General features: G+C 39.9%; 1 pseudogene; it reads left to right on the forward strand.

Moving 5' to 3' along the window:
- The first annotated feature begins 417 nt into the window (after positions 1 to 417).
- Hnrnpl-ps2 (heterogeneous nuclear ribonucleoprotein L, pseudogene 2) lies at positions 418 to 2251 on the forward strand (annotated as a pseudogene).
- The last annotated feature ends 14895 nt before the right edge of the window (positions 2252 to 17146 follow it).

Below are 17146 nucleotides of genomic sequence, written 5' to 3' on the forward strand. Positions count from 1 at the left end.
AACCAGAGCTTCCAGGGACTAAGCCACTACCTAAAGACTATACATGGACTGACCCTGGACTCTGACCCCATAGGTAGCAATGAATATCCTAGTAAGAGCACCAGTGGAAGGAGAAGCCCTGGGTCCTGCTAAGACTGAACCCCCAGTGAACTAGACTATGGGGGGAGGGCGGCAATGGGGGGAGGGTTGGGAGGGGGACACCCATAAGGAAGGGGAGGGGGGAGGGGGATGTTTGCCCGGAAACCGGGAAAGGGAATAACACTTGAAATGTATATAAGAAATACTGAAGTTAATAAAAATAAATAAATAAATGCATTCAAAACCAAAAAAAAAAAAAAAAGAAAAGAAAAGAAAAGAAAAAAATGCCCGAAGCGGCGTCAGTGGCTAGAGCAAAGGCAGCAGCCAGAGCAGCAGCTGAGGCAGGCGGGAGTGATGATGAAGATGGCAGCTGCGGGCAGCGGAGGCGGTGGTGGTCGCTATTACAGGGGCAGCAACCAGGGAGGCTGAGCCCCTAAATGGCTGAGGACTGAAAACGGGGGCGACCAACACGGAGGAGGCGGCGGTGGAGGATCCGTGGCGGCAGGTGGCGGCGGAGAGAACTAGGATGACCCCCACAAAACCCCTGCCTCTCCAGTTGTTCACATCAGGGGCCTGATTGGCAGGGTTGTGGGAGCTGACCTTGTGGAAGCCCTGCAAGAATTTGGATCCATCAGCTATGTTGTGGTGATGCCAAAGAAGAGGCAGACACTGGTAGAGTTTGAAGATGTGCTGGGGGCTTGTAATGCGGTAAAGTACGCTGCAGACAACCAGATCTACATTGCTGGTCACCCTGCTTTTATCAATTATTGTACCAGCCAGAAGATCTCTCGCCCCGGTGACTCTGAGGACTCCCAGAGCATCAACAGTGTGCTTCTGTTTACCATCCTGAACCCCATCTACTCCATCACCACGGATGTTCTTTACACTATCTGTAATCCTTGTGGCCCTATCCAGAGAACTGTCATTTTCCGAGAGAATGGAGTCCAGGCTATGGTGGAGTTTGATTCTGTGCAAAGTGCCCAGAGCGCCAAGGCCTCACTGGATGGGGCTGACATCTATTCTGGCTGTTGCACTCTGACGATTGAGTACGCAAAGCCTACACGTTTAAATGTGTCCAAGAACAATCAAGATACTTGGGACTACACAAACCCCATCTCAGTGGACAAGGTGACCCTGGCAGTAACCACAACGAATGCCAGCGGCAGCCCCCTCTCCTGGGAGATCATCCCGCAGAATATGGAGGGCCCCACGGTGGGTACCATAGCCATTACCATGATGAGGGCTACGCCCCCCACCTCATTATGAAGGGAGAAGGATGGGCCCACCTGTGGGGGGTCACCGCCGGGGCCCAAGTCGCTATGGCCCCTAGTATGGTCATCCCTCACCCCCTCCCCCACCACCCGACTATGGCCCCCACGCTGACAGCCCTGTGCTCATAGTCTATGGCTTGGATCAATCTAAGATGAACTGTGATCGAGTCTTCAATGTCTTCTGTTTGTATGGCAATGTGGAGAAGGTGAAATTTATGAAAAGCAAGCCAGGGGCCGCCATGGTGGAAATGGCTGATGGCTATGCTGTGGACCGAGCCATTACTCACCTCAACAACAACTTCATGTTCGGGCAGAAGATGAATGTCTGTGTCTCCAAGCAACCAGCCATTATGCCCGGTCAGTCATATGGGCTAGAAAGATCCTGCAGTTACAAACACTTCAGCGAGTCAAGGAACAGTCGGCTCTCCACTCCAGAGCAGGCAGCTAAGAACCACATCCAGCACCCTAGCAATGTACTGCACTTCTTCAGTTCTCACCCTGGAGGTGACTCAGTAGAAATTCTTTGAGATCTGCGATGAGCTGGAAGTGAAGCATCCAACCTCTGTGAAAGTATTTTCAGGCAAAAGGGAGCATAGCTCCTCTGGGCTGCTGGAGTGGGACTCCAAGAGTGACGCCCTGGAGACCTTGGGCTTCCTGAACCACTATCATATGAAAAGCCCAAATGGCCCATATCCATACACTCTGAAGTTGTGCTTCTCCACCGCACAACACGCCTCCTAATTAGATGCTGGGAAGGAAGACTCCATCCGAGCAGGAAGATGTTTCTTTCCTTTATGCTGTTGGTTTCTTTGTTTTGTTTTTATTTTTGCAGTTCTTTTTTTTCCTAATAAATGCTAGGTCAGTAGAGGCTTAACCACAAGAAATGCTGGAACTCTGGAGGGTGGGGGAGGGGAACTGGTATTTCCCAAGATTAACCTTCACTTTTTAAAATAACTGAAGTGTGATTCTTTTTTTCCTGTTCATACATTTGTGCTGCCCATGTATCTTGGCACATTTCAATAAAATTGTTTGGAAAATAAAAAAAAAGAAGAAGAAAGAGATGCCCATAAACATACAAGAAGCCTACAAAACTCCAATTAGATTGGAGAAATACCTTCCATTACATAATAGTCAAAACACCAAAGCACAAAATAAAGAAAGAATACTAAAAGCAGCAAAGGAAAAAAAGGCAAGTAACAAATAAAGGCAGACCTATCAGAATTACACCAGACTTCTCACCAGAGAAAGCCAGAAGATCCTGGGTAGATGTCATACAGAATCTAAGAGAACACAAATGCCAGCCCAGGCTACTATATGCAGCAAAACTCTCAATTAACATAGATGGAGAAACCAAGTTATTCCATGACAAAACCAAATTTACACAACATCTTTCCACAAATCCAGTCCACAATGATTGATGAAGCCAAGAAGTGCATGCTGACACAAGCCTGATATAGCCATCTCCTGAGAGGCTCAGTCGTAGGTTAACAAATACAGAGGTGAATGCTAGCAGAAAACCATTGAACCAAGAACAGGATCCAGGATGGAGGAATTAGATAAAGGATTAAAAGAGCTGAAGGGACTTGCAACCCCCTAAGAACAACAATACCAACCAACCAGGGCTCCAAGAAACAAACCCACTACACAAAGACACTACCCATGGACAAATCCATGGCTCCAGCATACATAGAAGAGGATGGCCTTGTTCTCCACCAATGGGAGGAGAAGTCCTTGGTCCTACCAAGGCTGAACCCACCAGTATAGGGGAATATTAAGGTAGGGTGGTGGGAAGTGGGGATGGTTGGGGAGGGAAAACATCCTCATAGAAGAAGGTGAGGGGGGGAATAGGGAGCTTATGAACTAGAAACTGGGAAAGGGAATAACATTTGAAATGTAAATAAAAAATATCAAATAAGCAACAGAATATATAAGTACAGTAAAATTTAAATTTATATTTCTAGAAAAGTAGAAAATTGTACCTGTTAAATTATTAGTTGACTTGTATTTTCTTTTTCATTTAGTTTCAAGAAATTTTAGAATTATTCTTCTATTTTGTTTTCATTTTTTTATTTATATACATCTTGTAATCAGCAATACTGTCTAGGTTCTGTGGCTATATATATGGGCTGGATTCCCAGGCAGAACTGGTTCTGAATGGCTACTCCTTCAGTCTCTGCTCCAAACTTTGTATCCATATCCCCTCCTATGAGTATTTTTGTTTCCCCTTTTAAGGAGGACTGAAGCATCTGCTCTTTGATCGTCCTTCTTCTTGAGCTTAATGTGATCTGTGGATTGTATCTTGGGTAATTCGAGTTTTTGAGCTAATATCCACTTATCAGTGAATGTGTACCACGTGTGTATTTTGTGATTGGGTTATCTCACTCAGTTCAATCCATTTGTCTATGGATTTCATGATTTCATTGTTTTTGATAGTTAAGTAGTACTCCATTGTGTAGATGTATCGAATTTTCTGTATCCATTCCTCTGCTAAAGACATCTGGGTTCTTTCCAGGTTCTGGCTATTATATATAAGGCTGCTATGAACATATTGAAGCATGTGGCTTTGTTGTATGTTGGAGCATCATTTGGGTATATACCCAGGAGTGGTATAGCTAGGTCCTCATGTAGTACTATCTTCAATTTTCTGAGGAACCTCCAGACTGGTTTCCGGAGCGGTTGTACCAGCTTGCAATCAAACCAACAACAAAGAAGTGTTCCTCTTTCTCCACATCCTTGTCTGACATCACCTGCATTTTTGATCTTAGCTATACTGCCTGGCATGACATGGAATCTCAGGGTTTTTTGATTTGCACTTCCCTGATGGCTAAGGAAGCAGAACATTTCTTTAGAAACTTCACAGCCACTAGATATTCCTCAGCTGAGAATTATTTGTTTAGTCTGTACCAAATTTTTAATAGGGTTATTTGGCACTCTGGAGTCTAACTTTTTGAGCTCTTTGTATATATTGGATTTCAGTCCTCTATCAGATGTTGGATTGGTAAAGATCTTTTCCCAATCTGTTGGTTGCCATTTTGGCCTAATGACAGTGTCCTTTGCCTTACAAAAGCTTTGAAGTTTTATGAGGTCCCATTTGTTGATTCTTGATCATAGAGCATAAGCCATTGGTATTTTGTTCAGGAAATTTTCTCCAGTGCCCATGTGTTTGAGGCTCTTCCCCACTTTCTCTTCTATTAGTTTGAGTGTATCTGGTTTTATGTGGAAGTCCTTGATTCACAAGGAAATAAGCTTTCTACTGAGTGATAAGAATGGATAGATTTGCATTCTTCTACATGCTGACCTCCAGTTCAACCAGCATCATTTGATAAAAATGCTATCTTTTTTTCACTAGATGGTTTTAGCTCCTTTGTCAAAGATCAAGTGACAATAGGTATGTTGGTTCATTTCTGGAACTTCAATTGTGCTCCATTTCCTGTCTCTGTACCAATACCATATAGTTTTTATCACTACTGCTCTGTAATACAGGTTTAGGTCAGGGATAGTGATTCTCCCAGAACTTCTTTAATTGTTGAAGATAGTTTTCATTATCCTGGGATTTTGTTATTCCAGATGAATTTGCAAATTGCTGAGAATTTTGATAGGGTTTGCCCTGAATCTATAGACTGCTTTCAGCAAATGGCCATTTTTACTATATTAATACTGCCAATTCATAAGCATGGGAGATCTTTCCATCTTCTGAGATCTTCAATTTCTTTCTTCAGTCTTGAAGTTGTTGTCATACAGATCATTTACTTGCTTGGAGTCACACCAAAGTATTTTATATTATTTGTGACTATTTTGAAGGGTGTCATTACCCTTAGTTTCTTTCTCAGCCTGTTTAGCTTTTAACTAGAGGAAGGTTACTGATTTATTTGAGTTAATGTTATACCCAGCCACTTTGCTGAAGTTCTTTATCAGGCTTCTTTGGTGTAACTTTTGGGGTCACTTAAATATACTATCAAACCATCTGCAAATAGTGATATTTTGACTCCCTCCTTTCCAATTTGTATCCCTTTGACCTCCTTTTTTTATCTGATAGCTTGGGCTAGGACTTTAAGTACTGCATTGAATAAGTAGGGAGAAAGTAGTCAGCCTTGTCTAATCCTTTATTTTAGTGGGATTTCTTCAAGTTTCTTTCCATTTAGTTTGACGTTGACTACTGGTTTGTTGTGTGTTGCTTTTACTGTCTTTAGGTATGAATGTTGAATTCCTGATCTTTACAAGACTTTCAACATGAAGGGGTGTTCACTTCTATCAAATGCTTTCTCAGCATCTTATGAGATGATCATGTGGTGTTTTTTCTTTAAATTTCTTTTCACAGTGGATTACATTGATGGATTTCTGTATATTGAACCATCCCTGAATCCCTGGGATGAGCCTTACTTGATCATAATGGGTGATCATTTAGATGTGTTCCTCGATTAGGTTTGTGAGAATTTTATTGTGTATTTTTTTTTCATCAAAATCCATAAGGGAAATTAGTCTGAAGTTCTTTTTCTTTATCTTTTCTTTGTTGGTTCTTTGTGTGGTTGAGGTATAAGCCTAATTGTGGCTTCATAGAAAGAATTGGATAGTGTTCCTTCTGTTTCTATTTTGTGGAATAGTTTTGGTAGTACTGGTATTAGTTCTCAGAAGGTATGATAGAATTCTTCACTAAACCCCTCAGGTCCTGGTCTTTTTGTTATTGTTGTTGTTGGCAGACTTTTAATAGCTTCTTCTATTTCTTTAGGTGTCATGGGGCTGCTATCTGACCCTGATTTAACTCTTGTACCTGGCATCTGTCTAGAAAATTATCCATTTCATCCACATTTTCAAGATTTGTTCAATATAGGCTCTTGTAGTAGAATTTTTTTAAATTTCCTCAGATTCTGTTGATATGTCTCCCTTTTCATTTCTGATTTTGTTAATTTGAGTATTGTCTCTGTGCCCTCTGGTTAATCTGGCTAAGGGTTTATCTATCTTGTTGATTTTCTCAAATAACCAGCTCCTGGTTTTGTTGATTTTTTTTGTATAGATCTTTTTGTTTCTACTTGGTTGATTTCAGTCCTGAGTTTGATTATTTCTTGCCTTCTACTCCTCTTGGTTCTATTTACTTATTTGTAGTCTAGAACTTTTAGGTGTGCTGTCAAGCTGCTAATGTATGCTCTCTCCAGTATCTTTTTTGAGGCACTCAGAGTATGATTTTTCCTTTTAACACTGCTTTCCTTGTTTCCCATAAGTTTGGGTATTTTGTGCCTTCATTTTTATTAAATTCTAAAAAGTCTTTAATTTCTTTATTTCTTCATTGACCAAGTTATTGAGTAGAGCATTGTTCAACTTCCATGTATATGTAGGCTTTCTGTTGGTTTTGTTGTTGTTGTTGTTGTTGTTGTTGTTGTTGTTGTTGTTATTGAAGACCAGCCTTACTCAATGGTAACCTAAAGAAAATTACAAAGCAGCCTGTAAGATACCCCGCTAATGAAACTCCCCTATCCCCCTAATGAAACTCCCCTGATGAGAAAATCCATCAGTTAAGCCTCACCCATCCCCATTGTGGTTTTATGACCTAGTTACCCCCTGTCCTTAGAGCCCCACGACTAACAGGAGGTATTCTCATGGCCAGCAGGACCGCCAGAGGCTTTCCACTGCCCAGAAAGGTCACCAGAAATAATGTAACCGCGATGTTGACCAATGAAATCAACGGGCAGAAAAACCCAACCAATTCTTGGATGCCTCAATATCCCCCTCGCTATTCCTGTGGCTCTTGTGGTTTTTGTGCTTAAAAGAAGTGTGAATCTGTAGGGCGGGGTTCTTCTCCTTCGGTTCCATCTGAAGGCTGAGGAACCCCGGCATGACGGAAATCGAAATTAATAAACCTCTTGCTGATTGCATCGAATCTGGTTTCAGTGGTCTTTGGGGATGAGCGGATCTTTGGTGGTGGTCCTTCGGGTCCAACAGTATCTGTTGAAGTCTTTTTTGTGACAGATTATATGGTCAAAATTGGAAAAGGTACTGTGAGGTGCTGGGAAGAAGCTGTATTCTTTATGTTTTAGGATAACTATATAAATATCTGTTAAATCAATTTGGTTAATAACTTCTGTTAGTTTCTGTTTCCATGATCTGTGCATTGATGAGAGTGTGGTGTTGAAATCTCCCACTATTATTGTGTGAGATGCAGTGTATGCTTTGAAGTTTAATAAGGATTCTTTTATGAATGTTGGTGCCTTTGCATTTGGAGCATAGATATTCAGGACTGAGGGTTCATCCTGGTGGATTTTTCCTTTGATGAATATGAAGTGTCCTTCCTTATCTTTTTTGATAACTTTGGTTGAAAGTCGATTTTATTTGATACTAGAATGGCTACTCCAGCTTGTTTCTTTGTAACATTTGCTTGGAAAGTTGTTTTCTATCATTTTTCTCTGAGGTAGTGTCTGTCTTTTTGACTGAGGTCTGTTTCCTGTGTGCAGCAAAATGCTGGGTCCTCTTTACATATCCAGTCTGTTAGTCTATGTCTTTTATTGGGAATTGAGTTCATTGATTTTAAGAGATACTAAGGAATAGTGATTTTTTCCTGTTATTTTTGTTGTTGGAGGTGGAATTATGTTTGTGTGGATCTCTTCTTTTGACTTTGTTGTAAGGAGATTACTTTCTTGCTTTTTTTCTAGGGTATCGTTTCCCTCCTTGTGTTGGAGCTTTTTATCTACTATCCTCTGTAGGGCTGGATTTGTGGAAAGATGTATAAACTTGGTTTTGTCATGGAATAACTTGGTTTCTCCATCTATATTAATTGAGAGGTTTGCTGCATATAGTAGCCTGGGCTGACATTTGTGTTCTCTTAGATTCTGTATGACATCTACCCAGGATCTTCTGGCTTTCATAGTCTCTGGTGAGAAGTCTGGTGTAACTCTGATAGGTGTGCCTTTATTTGTTACTTGCCTTTTTTCCCTTACTCCTTTTAGTATTCTTTCTTTATTTTGTGCTTTGGTGTTTTGACTATTATGTGATGGAAGGTATTTCTTTTCTGGTCCAATCTACTTGGAGTTTTGTAGGCTTCTTGTATGTTTATGGGCATCTCTTTCTTTAGGTTAGGGAAGTTTTCTTCTGTAATTTTGTTGAAGATATTTACTGGCCCTTTAAGTTGGGGATCTTCACTCTCTTCTATACCTATTATCCTTAGGTTTGATCGTCTCATTGTGTCCCGGATTTCCTGGATGTTTTGGGTTAGGAGCTGTTTGCATTTTACATTTTCCTTGATGTTTGTGTCAGTTTTTTATGGTATCTTCTGCCCTGAGATTCTCTCTTCTATCTCTGAGTATTCTGTTGGTGATTCTTGCATATATGACTTCTGATCTCTTCCATGGGTTTTCTGTTTCTAGGGTTGTCTCACTTTATGTTTTCTTTATTGTTTTATTTCCATTTTTACATTCTGGATTGTTTTGTTTAATTCCATCACCTGTTTGGTTGTGTTTTCCTGTAATTCTTTAAGAGATTTTTGTGTTTCCTCTTTATGGGTCTCTACTTGTTTTCCTGTGTTGTTCTGTGTTTCTTTAAGGGAGTTATTTATGTCCTTATAGCCCTCTATAGTCATCATGAGATGTGATTTTAAATCCACATCTTGCTTTTCTGGTGTGGTTAGATATCCAATATTTGCTTCAGTGGGAGGACTGGGCCCTGATAATGCCTAGTATTCTTGCTTAGGTTCCTACACTTGCATCTTGACATCTGGTTATCTCTGGTGTTAGCTGATCTTGCTTTCTCTGACAGTGGCTTGACCCTCATGTACCTGTATGTGTCAGCACTCCTGTAGACCTGGTTTTTTTTTAATCTGGATCTGGGTACAGTGGGCTGTGGGAGCAGGTCAGCTACAGGTGTAAGCAGAAACTGGAAGGGTCCTGTTCCAGACTGCTCCCGGGTTTGTGGGTCCTCAGGGCTCCATTTGGATCCCTAGGAGCAGAAGAGTTGCTCTTACTTCTGCTCTCAGGTATGTCAGTACTCTTGTTGACTGGCTTAGCTCTGAGCTCAGGAAGAAACTGGAAGGGTCCTGTCTCCTAGCTTCCTGTGTCCAGAAGGCAGTAGGTGGGTTCCTCTTGGACTAGGAGTATGTGGAGAAGTGTAAGTCTTCCTTGAGCTCTCTGGACTTTCTGCACTTCTGAGAGTCCAACTCCCTCATGCATGGGATTTGTGTACAGAGAGCTGTGGGACTGGTTCAGCTCCAGATGCAGGCTTATTTTGTTCTTTATAAAGTGGATATTCTAGCTTACTTCTTTGGTCCATTTTCTTGGAATTTTTTTTATTTCTTTTACCATGTCTTGAAAGGTATCCTTGATATGAAGTTATCTTTCCTGAATGAATCAGATGGTTGGATCCTATTTTCAAATCCATTCTTCAACTCCTTGTCTTTCTATTATGAATTTGAGACCATTGATGTTGAGAGTTATCAATGGACAGTCTGTTGGTTTTTTCTATTGTTGTTTTGGTAGTGGTATAACTATTTGCCCTCTTTTGATTTCCTGGTCTGACACTATTTTTGTGTTTTCTTGGGTGTGGTTAACATCTTCAGACTGAAGTTTTCATTCTAGTGCCTTTTGTAGAGCTAGAATTATTGGTAGTTATTGCTTAACTCTAATTTCACTGTGAAATTCTTTTATACGTCTATTGTGATTTAAAGTTTTGCTGGGTATAGTTATCTAAACTGGTATCTATGGTCTTTTAGAATTTAAACAGTATCAGCCCAGACCTTTGCCTTATGAACTTTAAAATCTCCATTGAATAACCAGGTAATATTCTAATAGTTTAACTTTTATTAGGTTACTTGATCTTTTTCCCTTGTAGCTTTTAATATTTTTTCTGTATGCTTCTTGTGCCCTGATATGTCTCTCCTTCTTTAGGTTAGTAAAATTTTTCTCTGTGATTTGGTAAACATATTTTCTATGCTTCTGACTTGAGTTTTTTTCTACTTTTTCTATTTGGTCTTTTCACAGTGTCCCAGAGTTCTCGAATTTTTTATGCCTTAATGGTTTTAGTTTTAACATTTTCTGTAACCCATTTTGTCCATCTTGTCATCAATGCCTGAGATTTTTCCATTTGTTGTATCCCAGTGGTAGGTTTTGCCTGTTCAAGTTTCTAAATTTTTTATTTCTAGTTTTATCAAAGTTTTTGGTGTTTTGTTTTTCATTTCTCCTTCCATGTCTTATGTCTTGAACAGTTTTCAATTCATTCAGGTTTGTATGTTGTTTTCATAGCTTTCATTATTGGCTTATTCTCATCCTCATTAAGGTCCATGAGCATATTCACAATTGCTATTCTGAAGGCCTAGCATTGTACTTGATCTATATTACATTTCTCATGGTCTATTGGGCCCCAATGAAGAAATATAATCGTTACTATAATTTATTGTGGCTACTGTCTAGGCATCTGGGTTTGGAATAATTATAATTTTAGGTGTTTATATCTGGTCTCGGTCTTATTGGGTGGGGATTTTTATTCATTAATTTCTGTGGCCTTCTCTGCATCTTAGGTTTTCACTGTGGGTTGCCTTACTGGGAATAATTCTAAGTCCATGTCAGGTGTTGCATGACACTAGGGTTTCAAGGCAGAACTTGTTTCAAGCAATTGGGAGATTTCATGCAAGAATAAGGTTGCACTAGAAGGTGGGGGAGATGCTGAGAGGACCTTCAAGAGGGAAGAAAGCTAGGTCTGCTATGAGGATCTGTGGAGTCCAAAGGGAAAGAAATAGAAAGAGAAGACAGCCCATGCATATTGTTGCTACAAAGCTGAGAATGAGACTGGGTAATTGGAATTGGAGAACTGCAAAGAGACTGGAGATCACCTACCTGCCTACTTGGCTACTGTGACCCTCAGGTTTTGAAGGAGAAAGTGTTTAGGGTATCGGAAGCTGAAAATGAAGGATGAAGCAAGGACACAAGACTGTATGAGAGTATATGTTTAGTTCCCTGGAAGTGGGGGCAGAGAGACATCTGTAGCAGGTACTCTACTAGTATGCTTAGGATAAGACTGGAAGATTGAAATTGCATGATGAGAATGAAAAAATCACCTATCTGATTTCCTGGCCAGTGTGACTAGTACATATTTCTGGGGAGAAAGTGTTTCTTGGATATTAGCTGTTGACATCATGATGAACTTTAATTTACCAATTACATACAATAGAAACTGATAACACAAACTTAATCATAAAATAGAACAATTTCATTCCTTGTGCCATAAAAACTGTATGAATGTGTCCTCTTTTGAAAGCGTATAAAGAGCTCTTATAATTTAACTAGTAGCATGCAAAAATAAAAATCTAGTCCTGAATTGATATAAAATCAATTCCATTTTCATTTTATCTCTTGATATTTTGTATCAGAGTTTTTTCTTTCTGTGGTATTAACTTGCTGGTGTACAGCCAGCAGGTGAAATAGCCTGGGGATGTATGATTGTTTTGTCGCATGCCTAACCTCATGCCTAGGAAAGAGGCACTGTAAAATCACTTCCATGTGATTTTTTTTAAGATTTGTACATTTTTTTTCCAGAAGTAGCTTCTCAGATCTCAAGACAGCATGCATTAGTGAATTATTAGCTGATCACAACAGTAGAGAACCATTTTCCTGGTATAAGAGTTATGTTCAGGCTAGTTTTATGTCAACCTGATACAAGCTAAAGTCATCTGAAAGGATGCCTCCACAATATCAGGTTGTAGGCAGAACCTGTAAGCCAATTTTTTAAATTAGTGGTTGGTATAGAATGGCCTAGACCATTGTGGTGGTGCCATTCCTGGGCTAATGATTCTGTTTTCTGTAAGAACACAGGCTGAATAGGCCAAGCCAGTAAGCAGCTCCTGCTTCCATGTTCCTGCCTTATTTGAGTTCCTCTTCTGATTTCCTTCAATGATGGACTACAATGTGAATGTATCACCCCCCAAAAATCCTTTCCTTCCCAATTTACACTTTGTCATGATGTTTCATTTCAGCAGAAAAACAGGTACTAACACTGAAAGCACAGATAGTCATAGAGGAGTGTTTGTGTTAAGAATGAAGAAAGACTCAGAAAACATATTCTGATTAAAACATCAGTCTAGATCAGCCACATCCAATCTGAGTATAATTAAATCTATAATGGCCCTCTTTAGGTACTCTGTAAGTGCATCTTTGGTGTGTTTTGATGTCTTTCTTCATGCTTTATTTTCATTTGTGCTAATTGAAATAGAGTTCAATTCGAACTCTATTTCAAACTCTTAATTTTAATTGCTCCAACAACATTATTTGTATATTTTTCTGGTTAAAATACACTTACCTCATAAAAACTCAACATATATTTATCAAATACTCCCAACAAGTAGTATACTCATCTGAATGCTTACATGACTCCATTCCTGCCCACTTTTTCTATATTACCTTTGTGATTGCCTCCACAAACCATTTCCATCCAACTTTTAGGATTCACTGAATTTTATCTTGCTATCAGCCCTCTTTTCCATACACTGACCCTCTCCTACCACATCAAAAATGAGACTCAGATAATCCTTCATGTGTGCAATCAAATGTCTCCTCCATATCAGTTACAGTTCTCATGGACACCCTATCTAATGTAACCCACTGTACACATAGGTATTTGTATAAATATTTTCAGGAGGTTGATACTTCTGTCATTTATTGCTGTCATAAAGGTAAATAAGAGTTGTCATACTTAACCTTTACAATAAAACTAACACACATAGGTATTTGTATAAATATTTTCAGGAGGTTGATACTTTTGTCATTTATTGCTGTCATAAAGGTAAATAAGAGTTGTCATACTTAACCTTTACAATAAAACTAACACCAAATATTGCAATTAAACTTTTTGACTCTTAATAATAAGATTTCTGTCATCAGATCTATATTTCCTATTAATTCCTGTGTCAATTTAGAAAATTATAAAAGAAGTATTAATAGTTACTAAAGAAAAATTTCCATTTAACTCTCATCAAAAAAGATGGCCACTATTTAGCATACTTCTTAAGCAATCATTTGTTTTCCAAAGCAAAATGAATTTTGAAACTAAGCCATATAATGCCACAAAATATAAATATCCACAATTAATTCAGTGACAGATGTTTGATCCTGTTGTTCTTCATTTCATTTTTTTCTTCATTAATCTGCTGTTATTGTTTTGGGATGTATTATCAGAAATATGATTCTCAGGAAAGCTGTAGTGTTTGTCATCAATAAAACACTACATGCATACAATAAGTATATATCTGCACAGATGGTATTCTGATATATTCTCCATTCAGAGAAAATGCTTTTCAAAATATATGTGCAAATTGACTAGATTTCTGTTCCACTGAGTGTGTGTGTGTATGTGCATGTGTGTCTGTGTGTGTGTGTGTGTAATGTATGTATGTATGTATTTCTGCCAAACAAATTATCAAATTATTTTAACTGCAGGGATGAAAATAGGATTATTAATGCAATCCAATAATGTCAGCTATATGAAAGCAACAAAAATGAAGACACATGTCATTATTGGTTCATATTTTTAGCTTTAAAGTCATCTGTGTGTCACCTTTAGGCTATATAACTGTGGTCACTTTGGGTTTTCTTGCTTATACAAGCACATTCAATAAAATAATTAGCTACTAAATATATGCAGTCAGTCATTGTAGTACTGTAAATAAGTCTATCAACAAATCAGTCATTCTTTCTACCTGGTACTTATCAATTGTGGTCACATTGAGGAAAGAGTAAATAATTTTGTCTGCCATGTCCAAAAAGACCCATATATCTGCCTCCAAAAGTTATTTGTTCATATCATTGTCCATGTCTTTGTTGTAATATATGCTAGATATCTTAGTTTTTGAAGGCCAACATCTCCAGTTTGTTACAAATCCCTACATACATGGGAACATTAGTTCATTGCTATTTTTCTTGGAGTGTCTTAATTTTCTTCTTTTGTATTTTTTATTAATCATTATATTCATTCATATCTCAAATGATATCCTACTTCCCACTTACTCCATCTACAACTCCCAACACCCCACATCCACCCTCTCCCTCCTCTCCTTTGCCTCTATGAGGGCTCCCCACCACCACCAATCCACTCTCTTCCTTCTCACCACTCCAGCATCCCCTGACACTGAGGCATCAAACCACCACAAGACAAAGAGCTTTTCATCCCATTGTTGTCAGGCAAGGCCATCCTCTGATACACAGGTATCTGGAGTCATGGATCACTTCACGTACACTCCTTGGTTTGTAGACTAGTCTCTGGGAGGACTCAGTGGTTCAGACAGCTGATGTCCTTCCTGTGGGATTGCAATCCCCCTCAGCTCCTCCAGCCCTTCTGTCAGTTCCCCCTAGGGGTCCCTGAGCTCAGTCTGTTGGTTGGATCCGAGTATAAACACCTACATTGGTCAGTTGTTGGTTGGACCTCCCAAGGAACAGCCACACCAGGTTCTTGTTAGCAAGCACTTCAAGACCACTACAATAGTGTCAGGTTTGTGGTCTGCAGACAGGATGTATTCCGAGGTGGTGCAGTCCTGAGATGGCCTTCCTTCAGTCTCTGCTCCATTTTATGTCCCTGTTCTTTCTTCAGACAGGAATATTTCTGAGTTAAAACCTTTGAGATGGGTGGCTGCCCCCATGCCTTGAACAGGGGCTGTGCTTATCTGCTGGAGGTGGTCTCTACAGGTTCTATCTCCCTCTTCTCTGAGCATTTTGGCTTAATTCATCCCCCTTGGGTACTGGGAGACTTTCCTTTCCCTGATATCTGGGACTGTAGGACTCTATCACTGGGGTGTTCTCCCATGGAGATCTCTCTGCCAGCTAGGTGTGAGGGTTCGGGCGACCGGGAGGGAACTGGGCAGGGAAGGGGAACTGCTTTTGCCACACCCAGCTGCTTGCCACTTTGGTTGCTCAGGCAGGGCTGAGCCAGCAGAAAATTGACTAGCTGGCAAGGAGTGCAGGGAGGCTTCTGGTGGCAATTTCCTGGAGAACAGTCTCTTCCCCCAAGCAGTGGTGTTGCAGCTCTTAAGACAGAAGTTCTCAAACAATGGAATGATTTCTGCACACCTTGAGTTCTGAACATGACCCTTAAATACAGTTTTTTTGGATGGGTCAGACCACATCTAAATATTTGGGGGTGTGATCCTGTTTCTAGGACTGATCTGTCTTGATCCTACTTGACCTGTGGAGAAGGGGTTTGGGGTGTTGTTCTCTACAAATGATCTGTCTTAAACCTATGTAACCTGTAGTCACATCCTTAATTGTGGAGGATGGGCTTGGGGCTTGACTTGGTCTGTCTCAAACCTCTCTATAGGGGTTTGTGGGGGGCTAACTCTAGTGATACCCTGATCTGGGAGGCTGAGAATGCACCTGCCATCCCTTTGAGGGTCTCCCAGGGATTCAACCTGTCTCGACCAGGAATCAGGGTACCTTTCGCAACTCACTGCCCCACATAGGACCCTTCAGTGTCTATCCCCAGTTCCTCATCCCCTTCCCCCACTACATATTTAACTCAATTTCCTGACCCTCTGAACCTCTCTGCCATCTCCTCCATTACCTGATGTTGCTCCCCTTATTTCCTCCCCCTCTTTTCTCCCTCCCAGACTCACCTCTCTCTCCACCTCCCTTGATGATCCTGTTTATCTCAGGACTAAAGTTTCCACACCCTGGTCTTCCTTCCTGTTAAGCTCCATATGGTCTGTGGGTTGAATCATGGACATTCTGAGATTTTGGGGTAATATCCACTTATCAGTGAGTACATATTATGTGTGTTCTTTTGTTTCTGGGATACTTCACTCAAGATGATATTTTCTGGTTTCATCCATTTCTCTGCAAATTTCATGAAGTCATTGTTTTTAATCACTGAGTAGTACTCCATTGTGTAAATGTACCAAATTTTCTGTATCCATTTTTCTATTGAAGGACATCTGGGTTCTTTCAAGTTTTTGGTTATTATAAAGAATGCTGCTTTGAACATAGAGGAGTATGTGTCCTTATATGTTGGAACATTTATGGGATATATTCCCAGTAATGGTTTAGCTGGGACTTCAGGTAGAACTATTTCCAATTTTCTCAGGAACTACCAGATTGATCTTCAAAGTGGTTTTACTAGCTTGCAATACCACCAGCAAAGGAGAAGTGTTCCTCTTTCTCCATATCCTTGCCAAAACCTGTTCTCATCTGCATTTTTTAACTTAGCCATTCTGATTGGTGTGAAGTGGAATATCAGGAATGTTTTCATTTGCATTTCCCTGATGACTAAGGAAGTGTAACATTTCTTTAAGTGTTTCTCAGCCTTTCAAGATTCTCAGTTGAGAATTCTCTGTTTAGCTCTGTACTCTACATTTTAATAGGGTTATTTATGTCTCTGGAGTCTAACTTCTTGATTTCTTGTATATTTTGGCTATTAGCCCTTATCAGATGTAGGGTTGGTAAAGATCTTTTCCCAATATGTGGGTTGCTGTTTTGTCCTATTGATAGTGCCCTTGCTTTAAAGAAACTTTTCAATTTGATGAGGTCCCATTTGTCAATTATTGATCTGAAAGCATAAGCCACTGGTGTTCTGCTCAAGAAGTTTTCCTCTGTGGCCAAGTAATGGAGGCTCTTCCCCACTTTCTCTTCTTATTAGATTCAGTGTATCTTGTTTTATGTGGAAGTCCTTGATCCACTTGGTTTTGAACTTTGTATAAGGAGGTAAAAAGGGATCAATTTGCATTCTTCTACATATGTACCATCAGTTGGCTCAGCACCATTTGTTGAAAATGCTGTCTTTTTATCCACTGGATGATTTTAGTTCATTTGTCAAAGATCAAGTGACCATAGGTGTTTGGGTTCATT

The sequence above is a fragment of the Rattus norvegicus genome, chromosome 3 (genome assembly GCF_036323735.1).
Source record: "Rattus norvegicus strain BN/NHsdMcwi chromosome 3, GRCr8, whole genome shotgun sequence".
NCBI lineage: Eukaryota > Metazoa > Chordata > Mammalia > Rodentia > Muridae > Rattus > Rattus norvegicus.